The following is a 15184-nucleotide window of genomic DNA, read 5'->3' as shown; positions in this document are numbered from 1 at the left end:
CAGTAGATTTCCAGAACCAAAAAAACCCAAGCAAATCGTAGAGAAGATAGCATGATAGGTCTTAAATTATTTATACAAATTTGCATATATAGAAAAAAGAAAAATTTACATATGTAGTATTTGGCCATTAACTAATAGTAACACACATACATTGAACACGATGAATCAGAAAAATCATATAAACCGGGACTATAACTCCTGGGCAGAGTGCTTGCCTCACGTGCTCAAAACCCTAGATTCAACCATTAGTACCGAATAAATAAGTAAATAAACAAATGTAAAAAAGAGAGAGAAAGAAAAGAACAAAAAGGGGAAAAGCCAAATAAGCCAGAAATAATCTGAGAGCAAATACAATGTGTTGCTCAACAAGGTACAACATTTAAAGGAGTATGTTCAATATGTTAAAAAAGTAAAAGTTTAGAATTTTAGAGTATTAAAAAAATTAAAATTTAGATGAATTTGAAGGCAGCTTTACATCAAAGAGATAAATGGAAAACAGAAAGATGCCAGAAAAAAATTAGAATGATAACTCAAGGGAAAACAAAAACCAGAGGGGTAGGCAGATGAGACAGCTCAGCAAGTATAGGCACTTGACACTTTGCCTGACCACCTGAGCTCAATCCCCAGGATCCACATGATGGAAGAACAGAACCAGCTCCTGCAAGCTATCCTCTGACCACACACACACACACACACACACACACACACACACACACACACACTATAATTTTTAAGAGAATAATTGTGCAAGAATAAAAATGCATTCTTGAATAAATGGTACCATAAGCACAAGCATGAGAAAAATGAATAAACTGGATTTTATTTAAACACAAAACAAAAAATCCTCTGGGTATCAAAGAATATTATTAAAAAGAATGGAAATAAATTCCCAGAAGAGGAAAATGTTTTTGATCTGAGTCTAGGCTCTAAAATATATTTTAAAAACTCTTTACAACTCAATAACAACAACACACACACAAAATTAAAAATTGGGCAAAGAATTTGAGCAGGTATTTACACGAGAACTTATAAATGGCTCCTCTGTACTTGAAAAGATGCTGAACAATCTTTCTATAAAAGTAAATCAGAGTCAAATGAGATCCTTCTTCATAGCCACTAAGATAGATGTCACTTTTAAGAACACAAAGGAATAAATGAATGCTTTTAAAATGGCCAGTGAGATGCCTCAGAAGTTAAGGACGTTTGTTGCCAAGCCTGGTGACCTGAGGTCAATCCCCAGAACCCACATGGTGGACGAGAAAATTCACAGCTCCAAGTTGCCCCCTGATTGTGACATGAGCGCGTATGTTGTCTGGTATGCGTGTGCTATGGTATGTGAATCCTAGTTCATAAAGAACAACATGGATGTTTACCTCTAAGCACATCTATCTTAGTGCAAAGCATTGCTGATTTCTTCCCTTGCCAGCCCTTTGAAATGCATACTTCTGAAGATTACCAATCCAAATAACTCAAAAACAACTGGTAGACATATAAAGAACTCAAACCACCCTATAACGACAGGAGTGAAAATTAGTGTAGCTTCTGTGTTAAACAGGTGGCCCATTCAAAAGTTAAACACAGAAGCACCATACGACTCAGCTCTTTCTTTTAGGTCTATAGCATAAAGCACTGAAAACAGGATTACAACCAAAACTTGAACATGAATGTTTGCAGTAGCACTACTCATAATAGCCAAAAAGTAGTAACAATCCAAATGCTCAAACTAATAAGTGTGATATATACATATATGATATATCCATATAATATTACACATGAATGAAATACTATTTGCCTAACATATGACATACAGTTGAAAAAGCCTTGAAAGCATAATGCTGAGTGAAAGAAGTCATGAAAAGTCACACACTGTATGGTTCTGCCTATATGAGATGCTCTGAAGAGATGAGTCAAGGAAGACAAAAAGTAGGCTGTGGTTTCCAGAGCATACCAGGAAAAGGCGGGACAGTTGCTCAACAGGCCTAGGGTTTCGTCTGGGGACGATGGATAGGAGAGCAGTGATGTTCGTACAGCAGGGTGAACATGCGAAGAGCCACTGAACAATATAGACACTTCGACATGCTGAGTTTTATGGCTTGTGAATTGTAATTCAATGAAGAAGGACACAGGCATTTACCTCTAGGTACATATTTTTTTCAGTTCAGAAGCCTAGAAATCATCGCCAATTTCTTCCCTTAGCAATCTTTTCAACACACGGCTCACAGTTCTGTAGATTACCAACTCAAAATACATTTCAAAATACATGTCCACTCTCCTACCACTACCTTAGTGCTGACCATTACTAACATGCCACCAATATTCAAGAGGCAGAAATATTATTTATTCTTGGATTTTAGAACTCTTACTAGGATATTGAAACTTCTTTCTCCAATCACAGTGTACTCTATTTTCCCTCTTTCGGCCTCTGCCTGATCTGATGGATACTGTATTTCCTGGACCTATTTTTTCAAGTATGTTTCTGTAACATTAGATTTCTAATCATTGGACTAACACAGACATATCTGAAATTAATTTATACAAAATTATATTATTTTACAGACTTGTAAGCAAAGAGATATTCCATTAGAGCAATTTATAAACTAACGAGTCCTCTGGTGATCAAAATCAGCACTAAATTTTTTTATAAAGGAATATATTCAAAATGCTGCATTTCATTTAGTGAGGTACCAGTTCTTGCAATGTTCCACTGTTAAAAATGAGCTGATAATTTTAGGATCAGATCCTTCTCCTTAAGGAATCATAGTGTAATTGGTTCAGTTTGGCTGTCCTAGTTCATTTCTCTGTTAGAAACATTTTCTTTTTATCTTCTTTGTCCTATAAAATTATGCATGAACTCATTGATGCTACAAACAAAATTTAAAAATGTATGCTTCAAGTAAAATACTGATGAATATTAACAGAATTTGGCAGCATAATAGCTTTTCTTAGATAACCAGCAATCTCAAAATTTCATCCGAAAGCAAACTTACTTTATTCTTCTGTATCTGCAGTCTGACCTATGGATCAGCAGGTGTGCTAGGCTAGTCACCAGCTATCAGGTCCAGTACCCCATCACTATGTCATTAACGGTGGACCTAGTCTCTGAATGCAGGCTACAGAGAGAAACAGAGGGCCTTTCTACCAGGAGACTGCAGACTGAGCTCTGCAAAGAAGAGTGAGACTAAGCAGTGTGTGAATACACATGGAGGTTGGAACAGACAGACAAAGTCAGAGCACAATGAATCAGTTGGTGCTCTACTTTTGTTCTAAGGCAGGAGGATGGGGATGATAACAGGGAAGAGCAGACTGCTTTGGTTGGACTGTCTTCTGCACTCTAGGAGCCTAGGGGACATTTGGTTTAAATACAACTACTATTCAGGCATTTCCTACACCCAGGCATCACAGTGGCAGAAGGCCTCTGGTACAAGTGAGCATTTGATCATGTAGTCCACAGGCTTATAGTAAGAGCAATCTGAAAGTGGTTTTTCCACCAGCTGTATTGTTGGGCTTGCACATGGAGAACAAATGACAAGCATTCAACCTATCAGAGCTCTTATCAAGTAACAGGCTCCAGCTAGAAATGCAGGATGAGGCTAAGTCTGCAAATTGCCATTTTGGGTCTAACCTGTTCAGAAAACAGAAACCAAGCCACTACTCTGTAGTTCATCTCCCTGGTGAGGGGGCAGAAAAGTGTCTCCATTATCCACTTAAGAGTCATCTATTTGACTTGTTTGGTTTTTATTTGGATTGTTTTGCTTTGCTCACTAATTGTGCTAATATTTTGTTTACCTTCATTACTATCTCTCATATTTTTATCCCATATTTTTTCCTATTTTGCCTTTTATCACCCTTTCCCTATCCCTTAGTTTTGTATTACCATTATTTGTTAATACTTTTACCTTTGGTAATTATTAAATCCTTAACTTTTCACATAAGTGTCTGCTATACCCTAAATATGAAATGTATTTCACAAGCTCATGTGTTAAAGTCCCAATAGCTCTCTATTGGGTGGATATTCTAGGAATTTCAGGAGATAGGGCCGACATGGAGTTAAGTAGGTAACTGGGGCCCCTGGTCCCTTCTCCTCCTCCTCCTCTCTCACTCCCCCGCCCCTGCCTGCCTCCTGTCATCAAGTGATGAACTCTCCTCTGCCATAGCCACCACTGACACAATATTGGTACTAACAGCATAAACTCCAATGTAGTATCTTGGTTCTTTCTTTTCTAACCTTATTGGGGATAGAGTTGTTTATCCAGTTTATTATATTTAAGTGTCTGGTTTGTTCTGAGTTGTTATAACTGCAATCTGATTTCTCTCCTGAGTTGGAAAAAAAAAAAACAGGTTACTTAGCAACACACTTATGAAAGCTGGAGGATACGTTCATTCCGAAAGACGGGGCTATCACTAAGTAGAGATGCAACAGAATGCCCCTCCCCAGCAGTTCACAACTTCTTAGTAATAAATCTAAGACATGGCAATGTTTGAAATAACAAAGAATTTAAAAGTCTAATTTTTAAAATGATCAACAATCTCAAAAAGAGATGACTAAACAGATGAATGGAACAAATAAGTCAATTCAAGAGTAGGATGAGAAATTCACCAATTTCTCCAGGGGGAAAATATCTCAGAAAATCTCAGAAATGAAAGGCTTGTTTAGGGGTGAGAGGGCTGTCCTGGAACACACTTTGTAGATCAGAGTGGCCTCGAACTCAAAGAGATCTGCCTGGCTCTGCTTCCCAAGAGCTTGGATTAAAGGCATGCATCACAATGCCTGGCTGGAAATGAAAAACTTAATGACTCAAAACTTTAAAAAGCAATGGAAATTATCACCAAAAGAGAGATTCAAGACAAGGTTGAGAAATTATTACAGTTAAGTGGCAGAAACTCCAAGCACAGAAGGCATTTAAGACCCAAACAGACATGATCAGAAAAGAATCTCTGTGTAACATAATAGTTAAAATGCCAGCAAGTCAAGCTGGGCGTGGTGGTGCACACCTTTAGTCCCAGCACTTTGGAGGCAGAGGCAGAGGCAGGCGGATCACTGTGAGTTCGAGGCCAGCCTGGTCTACAAAGTTAGTCAAGGACAGCCAGGGCTGCACAGGGAAACCCTGTCTCAAAGAAGAGGGGGGAGAAAAAAAAGCCAGCAAGTCAAAAGAACACTGAAAGCTGCAAACATACCTCCATATTACTTGTAAAGACAAACACACCAGGATTTATTAGCTCTCTCAGCAGAAATGCTAAAACCAAAGCAGTGTGACATGGTCTGTTTAAAACATTAAAAGAAACAAGCATGTGCAGTGGTGCTGTCAAGTCCCCAAAACACTGTTTCACGCAGACACTCACTATCTCTGGTTCTTATAATCTTTCTGCACCCTCATCTTTAATTACCCCCAAGTCTTGGAGAGATGGAGTATGACACTGCTGTTCCATTTAAAGGTAAACAGTCCACAATGACCATTTAGGAGTCTTTGTATTAATCACAATTTACTATAAAAAGAAGTTTCTTTGACGAGTGTTGAGAAATGTATAAAGAGAGTAACTGTTGGGCCTGGTGGTGCACACCTTTACCCCCAGCACTTAGGAGGCAGATGTAGGGAGATACTGGTAAGTTTAAGGCCAGGACAGACAGAACTACTGAGAAAGAACCTGTCTCCAAAAACAAAAACCAAACAAAATATAATAACTTAGGAAATACTTTATTAGCAAATTAATACTATTAGGTTTTCCTCTAAAGATTATGACCTAGGCAGCAGCAGGTGTTCTTTTGTTTTTTTCTTTTGGTTTGTTTGTTTGTTTGTCTGTTTGGTTGGTTGTTTTTTGAGACAAGGATTTTCTGTGTAACCTTGGCTGTCCTGGACTAGCTTTGTAGACCAGGCTGGCCTCAAATTCACAGAAATCTGTCTGTCTCTGCCTCCTGGGATTAAAGGTGTGTGTCACCACATCTGGCCAGCAGCAGGGTTTTGGTGTAATAAATGACACCAAGCATGAGCTCTGCCACATGGAGCAGGCTTTAAAGCAACCAGGAAGCAGCCGGTTACTTCGTGCCACTACTAAATCAGCAGGCACATCCTGCCAGGCCAATTGTTACTATAGCTCACCAGGTTCACAGCTGGGTAAGATACGGATCGTTTTTTTCTACTGGTTATAACATCTTCCAGTGTTATAAAAGCTAGCTAGCAGGGATGAAGCTTTCAGGTCAGTATCAGCTTGATTTCTTCAAGTCCTAAGACTACAGTATGTGTGATGTCGTTAGCAGCAGGGTTTACCATCAAGTTCTGCAGTATAAGCAAGAGCACTGGTACTATCCTACATTATTTGGGAGAGTCAATAGACCCTGGGCTTTTTATGTGATTGACAGCCTACTGTATCTGTGGGAGGCACAGCAACCCCAACTACAGAGAACTAAAAGTGTTATTAAAGCACATTATAGATTAAGCCATGATATAAGTCTTTCCCTTTTCCTTTTGTTTTGTTTTATTTGTTTGTTTCAAGACAAGGTTTCTCTGTGTAGCCCTGGACTTGCTTTGTTTGGGTTATGCTTCTTTGTAAGGGGTGGGGGGAATTAAAAAAACAATTCAACTTTATTGACAGGAAAAGTATTGTGCTTTCAATATCTAAGTGGTATGATTTATATATATCTCAAAAGTTGCAATACCAAGACACACACACACAAACACTCACACCTCCCCCCCACTCTCTTTTGAGACAGGGTTTCTCTGTGTAGCCCTAGCTGTCCTGGAATCTCTTTGTAGACCAGGCTGGCCTCGAACTCAAAGAGATTCACCTGCCTCTGCCTCCTGAGTGCTGGGAACACGGGTGTGCGCCACCACGCCTGGCTCAAGACATCTCTCTTTAATCTTTATGTAGCTGATTACTGGTATAAACCTTAAAATTCAGGTCTGAAAAAGAACCTATTTGAGAGCATATATTTTAACAAGTTCCATAAAGGAGAACATTGAAGTTCTTTAGGCACCTAGATGTCTTATTTTCTCTGATACTTTTTTTTTCTGTTAATAAAGCAGATTCGGGGTTGCAGGTCTTTGTCATTTGTTACCACACCATGATCTGCCTCTCTTGGGGCACAGAACATGTCTTACTCTCTTTGTTCTCCTCCTCTGAGGGGTCAGCAATGATCTTTACTGCACAGCGGGCCATCAAGAAATTCATGTTCATGATGATAAAGAAATACCTTGAGAGAAAGTGACTTCATGTGTGTTGCGTTCTTATTTTAAAACACCACCACCTACTTAGTAGAAGTCATGCTCAGGGATTGTAATGTAAACATATTAAGATCTGTAATGTAAATAAATTAAGATCTGACGGTCTTAAGTGACCCCTGGAAGAGGGTTTCTCAACACCCAAAGGAGCCACAATGCATAGGTTGGGAACCACTGACTGAGGCCGACTGGACTAGCTTCTTAGTGGACATAACCCATCAAACTTCTTACCAAGAGAAACGGTAAATCTAAAACAGCCGAAAAGAAAGATCTTTGCTGGCCTCAGGAATAGAAAAGGGGTTATATTAATAAATTTTGTGACTTGTACAAAAATATCTGAGATATTCAATGTAACAGAGGGTTCGGCTCATTTTGGTCCCTGCTTTGGTTCACTGTTCTGTCTCCAAATACAGTGTATCACTTGTAGAATTTTCTAAATAACTCTGTGAATGTTTAAATTAGACAAAGACCCCAAAACGAAAATTATGAATTATATGTTGAACATAATCTGGCTGATTAGATATCAACATAAAAAACAAACAAACATTCTCCTTAGGATTTAAGTAAAACCCAAATGGCATTTAAAAATGTATAGGATACAATTCTGTACTACCTGACATATGAAGATACAGGAAAATTCCAACTTAAAAGAGAAAGTTGTAGATGCAAACTCTAAGATGGTACAGATGTTAGAATTAAAAAATTACTTTAAGGCAACTACTACTAATAATAAAAATAATGTTCCAGTAAGTAAAGGCAAATGTTTCTGATATAATGAGAGATATATTTAAATCCAGTGCTCATTCTACATAGAGAATACACTGTTCTTTCCCCAGTCAAATTTCAGACACTACATATTGCAATGACTACATACTGCACCATGAAACTTATAGGTCTATCTACAAAATAAAATCCAGTCATTCTCCAAAAGCTAAGGTACAAGGTGTCATCTAACACCAAGACTAGAACCAAACTCTTACAACAGCCTCAATCCACTCTCCCCATTAGAGGCCTGTATAGGAAACAAACAAATCTTGGGGAATGGCTATTATTTTTTAAAACTTTTTTTTAGATGTGGTTTTGTTAGTGAAGCAGATCAACACACCCCTGATTTCCTAGTTTGCATTTGATCACCTGAAAAACATTAGAAGCAGTATTTTTTCAGCTGTCTAGGTTGGCTATACCTTCCCACTGTTTTACTTCCTATCAACTCTGTGGCTGTAGGTAATAATCTATTCATAGGCCTTTCCATTCTACAGGGCATTATGTTTGACTACTACATGGATGATATTATGCTGATTAGAATTAGTGAGCAAGAAGCAGAAACTAATTTTGATACCTCAACAAGGTCCTTATTGTAAAACTTGAGGTTAATCTCAGGGTAGACTTTTAATATTAGAGGGGGAAAATGCTATCCTCTGAAAAGAACTATTATCCTCCACAACAAACAAACAACAATAAAAATAATTCTGGCTTACCTCTGGTCCTTACAATCAGTGTTTTGTCATTACTACCATGCGACATATGCCTAGGGCAACCCCTGCCCCCATGAACTAAGTATTGCTAGACCAACATAGCAATATGATTTGATGTGCAAAACATCACTTCATCACATGATCCAGAACCAAAAGTAACATAGATGAGCAAGTGACCCAAATGAGCATGATGTCCTACTTCTGCTATACTGTTTATTCTAGATATGTGATTTTCATGACCATGTGGCTAAGGGATGAAAGAAAAAAATCAATGGTGATTTTACCTGAGATGTAGATGATAACAGCACAACAGTTCCACATTGTGAAGGGAAACACTGCCAATGGCAGAAACTTGAGCTAGGCACATGGTTGCTCATATACTTTTTAAGGAAAATTGACAAAGGTATGTTGTGGAAGTTTTGGTTTATATGTAAACATGTTTGTGCTTTAATGCCAGGTTTGGGATATGGAGGCTGCTCCAGTTTGTCCACGCTGATAACTGACACACATGATCTTGGTCAGCTGTGAACTACCTCATGCAGGGGTGTGGCCTTTGCCAATGGGAATAAATGCCAGACCCAGAGAGAGACTGGGGGCTCTGAGAAAGAAGGCTGATGGTGCTTCCCCCATGATGCTCCTTGTTGCTGCTGATGCAGTTTGAGAAGAAGAAGAAGTTGAAGATATCCTGAAATGAGGGTTGGACTTGCCCCCAAGGAACCCAATGATCCTCAACAGCAGGAAGTAGCTACAGAAAACTGCGTCCCTTCTCCCCACTAGCCTTTTCTCTTTTCTACCTGGTGTTGGGGTGTTGGAAGGGATTGGGAAGGAATAGGGAGAAAGAGATTGAAGAAACCCAAAATAAAAATAGTTTTCAAAAGTATGGCAATAGAGGTATTATTGTTAGGTATTGACTTGTAGATAGTGTTGAATGACTTACGATGCTATGTGGAACTTGGAAGAATAAAGTGATGACAAAGATTTGGGGATAAAAACTGCACAGAGAAGCCTTTGAAAGAGCACAAACTATAAAAATAATCTATGACCCATGTAAATGCCTATCAAAGAGCAAACTTCAAAGAAGGAACTGCTTAGCACAGTAAACAAAACAATCTGATTTGGAGACTCAACCAATCTCTTTACACTCACTACCTTTGCCCAATGGACTCATTAAGAAGGCAGAATTTAGATATGCACTCAACAGTATGGATTGCATCAGCACTGAACTTATGATAGCCATAGCAAAGTGTCCAGCCTGGCAGGGCTGGAAGAGCTAGAACAGCTAGGTGATTAGTCAATACATGGTATCATGGAATGATCTGTGAGCTACCTCTCTGTTCCTTTCTGGCTCTTGGTAATCTCTCCTTCCTAGTAATTCTATGTATTTTAAGTAAATTTGATGCTTTATTTATCTACCATATATACATTTTATAGTGTTGAGTTTTCAAGTTGTCTTATCCTGCCCCCTTGTGGAAAACAGCTCTTTAATCTTTTACTGTGAATGGAACATTAAATCCAACTTGCTCCTCTAATAAAATAAAATATTAATTCTATAATAATTTCACTTAAAGATTTACTAATGGGTTCCTCATCCTTTTACATCCAACTGTCCATGGCTATCCATTAAGAATTACAGAGGGGGGGCTGGAGAGATGGCTCAGAGGTTAAGGGCACTGACTGCTCCTCCAGAGGTCCTGAGTTCAATTCCCAGCAACCACATGGTGGCTCATAACCATCTATAATGTGACCCAATGCCCTCTTCTGGCTTGCAGGTGTACATGAAGCCAGAGCACTGTATGTATAATAATAAATAAATCTTTAAAAAAAAAAAAAAAAGAATTACAGAGGGACCTTTAGACACAGCTGCAAGCACAAGGCAGCCTACTGCAGGCAGCCTACTGCAGGCAGGCAGGAGCAGACTTTACACAACAAAGCCAGTTGCCCCTTTCTGCTCAGCTCTCAACAGGGCTGCTATGGACAACCGGTGGCTTAGAGAGATGAAAGGTGAGACAGACAGCCTTTTTAAAAAAAGTAGGCCTAAACTACACCTCAAATAAGAAGCACCATGGCAGAGGGTGCTTAGATCTTTTCTAGCTTTGTTTTGGCTGTTGTTGTTGTGGACTTGGTGCCAATGTGCTTAATGATGACCACAATTTTCCATATCTTCTCCAAGAAAGTTTAAGGAGAAAGTATAGAAAAAACCAAGAGATACAAGGCTAAATTATGGCCAATAAGAAGGAAGAAAGAAAAGGTGTCTTTCTGATAAAGATTAGATTAATAAGGGACAAAATTCAGAGCTCTCTGACTACTAAATGCTTTTTAACTCTTTCTGGGAAAGGTCTACCAATACATTTTTCGCCACATCTAAATTCCAAGCAATGACAAACAGGGCTCCAGCACTGCAGCCTGCAAGGGCACAACTGCCTCAAAACTTAAGAATCTTTTTCTTGTCTCTTTGCTTGAATTTTGATTGAAGTTTTTTTTCCCCCTATAGCGGCAATAGAAAAAACATTTCTAATTTTTGACATTGCTAAAACATGAGAATTTTAAAGATTTTGACTGGATTTGGAAACAGGGCAATTATAGCACATGTCTTTAATTCCAACACAGAAAACCCAGAGACTACAGATCTCTGAGTTCTAGGTCTGTCTGTTTACTCAACAGAGACAAGACAAATCACCCCCTGCTGAGAATGCCTCCTTTTCCAAGCCTCAGGGCTTTAAAAAAAAAAAAAAAAAAAAAAGTCAATTTGAATTTTCCACCTACTGAAGGTTAGGTTAGGAAGAATCATACAAATTACAAGCCTCCCATAGCAAAAAACTGGTGTAAGCTTTTGAATGTTGATTTAGGTGAGTTGTAAAAGACAAACCACCCGTTCCATATGGATATAGGGATATAGGGCCAAAATAGCCACAATTAAAAACAAAACAAAACAAAACAAAATCTCTCAGGTACAAAATACCTAGGGCATACTTAAACTTTAAAAATAAAGGAATTTACATAAAGTTTGGCTGTAAAGACATAACCACCCATCTCATATGGACAAAAAATAACAAATATAAAAAACCAGGTCCAAATCTCTAAACAGGTACAAGATGCCTAGGTTATGATTGAACACTAAAATTAAAAGAAGTTATTTAAAATATAATGCCTTTTCTATTGCTCAGAGCAACGAAGCTGCATCTAAAACGGGAGACCTTCTCTTGGGAAACAGGTACCAGCCTGGCCTATACATCAGGCACCACAGAGCCCATAGAAGGACATTTAGATCTTACAATCCTGTTTTGAATTTAATTAAATAATGATTGTATGTTCTTTGGCAATGGTGATATCATACATCCTCTTTGAGAAGTGTCAAAACAAAACAGACCCATATACAAATTTTTTTCTTCTGTTCTCACGAAGAGCAAAAAAAAACATCTTTAATTGATTTGTGCATTCTGCATACCTGATACATTCATAATTAAGGACTGTATATATATCAGAACAAAAGAATCTGACACTGGTGACACTGTATCAGACCTGACGATTCATTTTCCAGGATACTGAGACACTACACATCTGTTCCAGCATCTTGCATGTTCCAGCCTCACTGCTGCTCATCAGAGCCTGCTCCCAGGAAAGCTTTGAAGAAAGCTGCTGATCTCAATTGGTCCAGCATTCAGACTGTTCCAAACAGGACTTCAATTAAGCCTAAAATGTCTCAATATTTAGAGACTGGGTCATAAATGTTACTGCTAGCTTGCTTAACCATTTTTTCACAATTTTATTTGGACCCTTATAAAAGTATTATTCGTCACATATCAGCTGGAAGAAATCTTAAGAGAACAATACCCTATTTCCCTTAAGGGGAGTTGGGTAAACTTTTGGTTGTTTTCTTGGGCTATGGATATTTACTGTCATGGGGAGTTGGTTATAAGTAATTATTGGTCTTATTCTGAGAAAAAACAAAATTAAATTCAGGGAATTCTTTTTTTTCCTCTCTCCTTTTTCTTTCTTTCTTAGGTATAGAGATAGGAGTTAAAAAGAAAGAATGAGGAATATAGAAAATATATAGAGATTATAAGACAAAAAGTAGATTATTGAGTCTACTCCTCAACTCAAGGCCTTAATTGTTAATCACAAATAAGGTTATTTTGTTACATTGGAACAGAATTCAAATTTAAGGTTATTCTTCACATATACATATATACATGTCAGATATTAGTCTATTTTATCACAGGAATATACATCCTAAGTTTAAAATATAGATAGGATTCTAAAAGTAGATGAGGTAAAATAGTTAGATAGGGTCTTCAAAAACCTCAGAGACCTATAGAATATGGCATTTAAAGATGTTTTTATTATTTTAAGGATTATTTGACAATGAGACATGTCAACTCCTGGCAGCACTCAGCCTACCTCAAAGAAGATGATGAGCATTGAAAGAACCTCCTTATGGAGATGGCTTCAAATGTGGCAAACCAGCCACTGGGCAAAAATGCTCTTGTTTCTGCCACAGACAAAATTCTGACTGAAATGGGCAAGCTTAGACACAGGCTGAGTTGACAGTCAAACTGCCAAGACAGGGTAAGTAAGTCTTTAATAGTTCCTGCTTCACAAATACGTCTGTCAGTATACTGGGCCAGAAGGCTGAAGATGATGCTCCAACGTTATAGAGTTTTGGGTGGCTGTCTGGACAGCAAACTATCTCTGTCATTTTTTCATTTTGGAAGCTGCAAACCTGCATTGCCTGTTTATTCAGGAAATTAATTTTATTCCTTCTCAAGTCTCTGATGAGGTTGAAGACCAAATAGTTTAGTTTTACAATTAAGCTTAGTTGCTTAGGAGTTAAGAAAATACTTTTAGGTCCAGATAGAAGTTTTGAAGTTGATAGAGATGAGATATGAGAGAGACTGATTCAGGTATAAAACTTTGGACTCTCACAGACAGGATAGATAATATTTTCTCCTAAGTTGCCAAATGCATATGGACTGAACATTGCAATATAGATCTTGCCTGATAGTTTTCATATATGTTCCAGAATGATTATTGTATATTAATTATTAAAAGAAAAGGAACCTTTTGTTGGACTTAAGGGGGAATGTTGGCATAATGTTCTAGTGAATTGTTTACAGTTTACCCTTGTTCATTCAAATGTTGATTTCTCTACCCTACTATCTGGACATTGCATTATGATGTTTATTCTAAGTATTTCCTCTTTCAAGTTTGTGTAAACATGTCAATATTTGTTCTCTGTGTTGCCAATAAAAACAAACTAGCTGATGCTGATCAATAACAAAGAATGGGGTGGGACAACCTGATGCAGTGAGGAGAGGAGAGAGAGAAGGAAGGAGAGGAGAGAGCCACGAGAAGACCAGGAAACATCAGGAGAAATGAACCAGGCCTAGGAGATGATTTAAAATCAAGTATCAAGTGGGAAATCAGAATGGGAGGAAACTATACTAGCACGGTGGTTTAAGATGGAGTAATTATTGCATAGCATTGTGCTGTAGGCTAATTAAATAGATCCTGGTCTGTGTGGCTCTTTGGGTATAAAGCTGGTTAAAGAGTAACTGCTGATTTCACCAAAATAATAATTCAATACTAAATATTAATAATCCTTCAATAGGCAGAGGATTAGTACAAGACAAAAAGACTCCCAAGCCATAAAAGATGCTGGCATGATGCTCACATGTCCTCAATTAATGAAGAAGAAACATGAAACTGAAACCATTCACAGAGCAGATTATCACATGGCATGATGGTATCTTCTGGTACTTGTTCTAAGTGGATATGCATCTGTTTTGGGTTGCTAATATTTGTAGTATACTAATTATTGCATATTTTGAGTGTTATCATCCAAAGAAGCAAAGAAAATATTTTACTAGACATAGAGGGGCAGCCGGTGAGACAGCTCAGTGGATAATAAAACTGCTGTCAAATCTGAAAATCTGAGTTCTGACCCCAGGGACCCACATGGTGGAAAGACAGAACCAATTTATGCAAGTTGGATTGAGAAAATGAGTGAAATCTACTGCTTCTCTGTTCATCTTTCTCTTACAGTCCTGCCTCAAGACAAGCCTGTTCCACAAGCTGCTGTATCTAAGAAAACATACATTCCTGAGAGAAAAGAACTATTATGACTAGAGCACTAGTGGTATAAGAAATATAATAGAACTGCAAGGAGAAAAGGACAAATCTACACTGACTGAGATATCAGTATTCTTCTCTTAATAATGGAGCAAGCAGACAGAAAAATCAGCAAAGATACAAAATATGTGATTAACATTACCAATCAAACAGACCATTCTGTTTGGCATTTATAGAGCCTTTCTTTTTTTTTTAAAGATTTATTTATTTATTGTATATGAGTGCTTTATTTGCAGAAGAGGGCATCAGATCACATTATAGATGGTTGTGAGCCACCATGTTGTTGTTGGGAATTGAACTCAGAACCTCTGGAAGAGCAGGGAGTGCTCTTAACCACTGAGCCATCTCTCCAACCCCTAAGCCTTT

The 15184-nt window shown here is 38.0% G+C and overlaps 1 protein-coding gene across 11 annotated transcripts in view; it reads right to left on the bottom strand.

Annotated features, from left to right (window-relative positions):
* TANC2 (tetratricopeptide repeat, ankyrin repeat and coiled-coil containing 2) overlaps positions 1-15184 on the bottom strand; it is a gene marked incomplete at its 3' end in the record, with an annotated part of 287236 nt that overhangs the window by 193214 nt on the left and 78838 nt on the right. The window lies entirely within an intron of this gene.

This window comes from Acomys minous (assembly GCF_964271855.1).
Source record: "Acomys minous genome assembly, chromosome: 12".
NCBI lineage: Eukaryota > Metazoa > Chordata > Mammalia > Rodentia > Muridae > Acomys > Acomys minous.
This window is presented reverse-complemented; position numbering and strand designations above follow the sequence as displayed.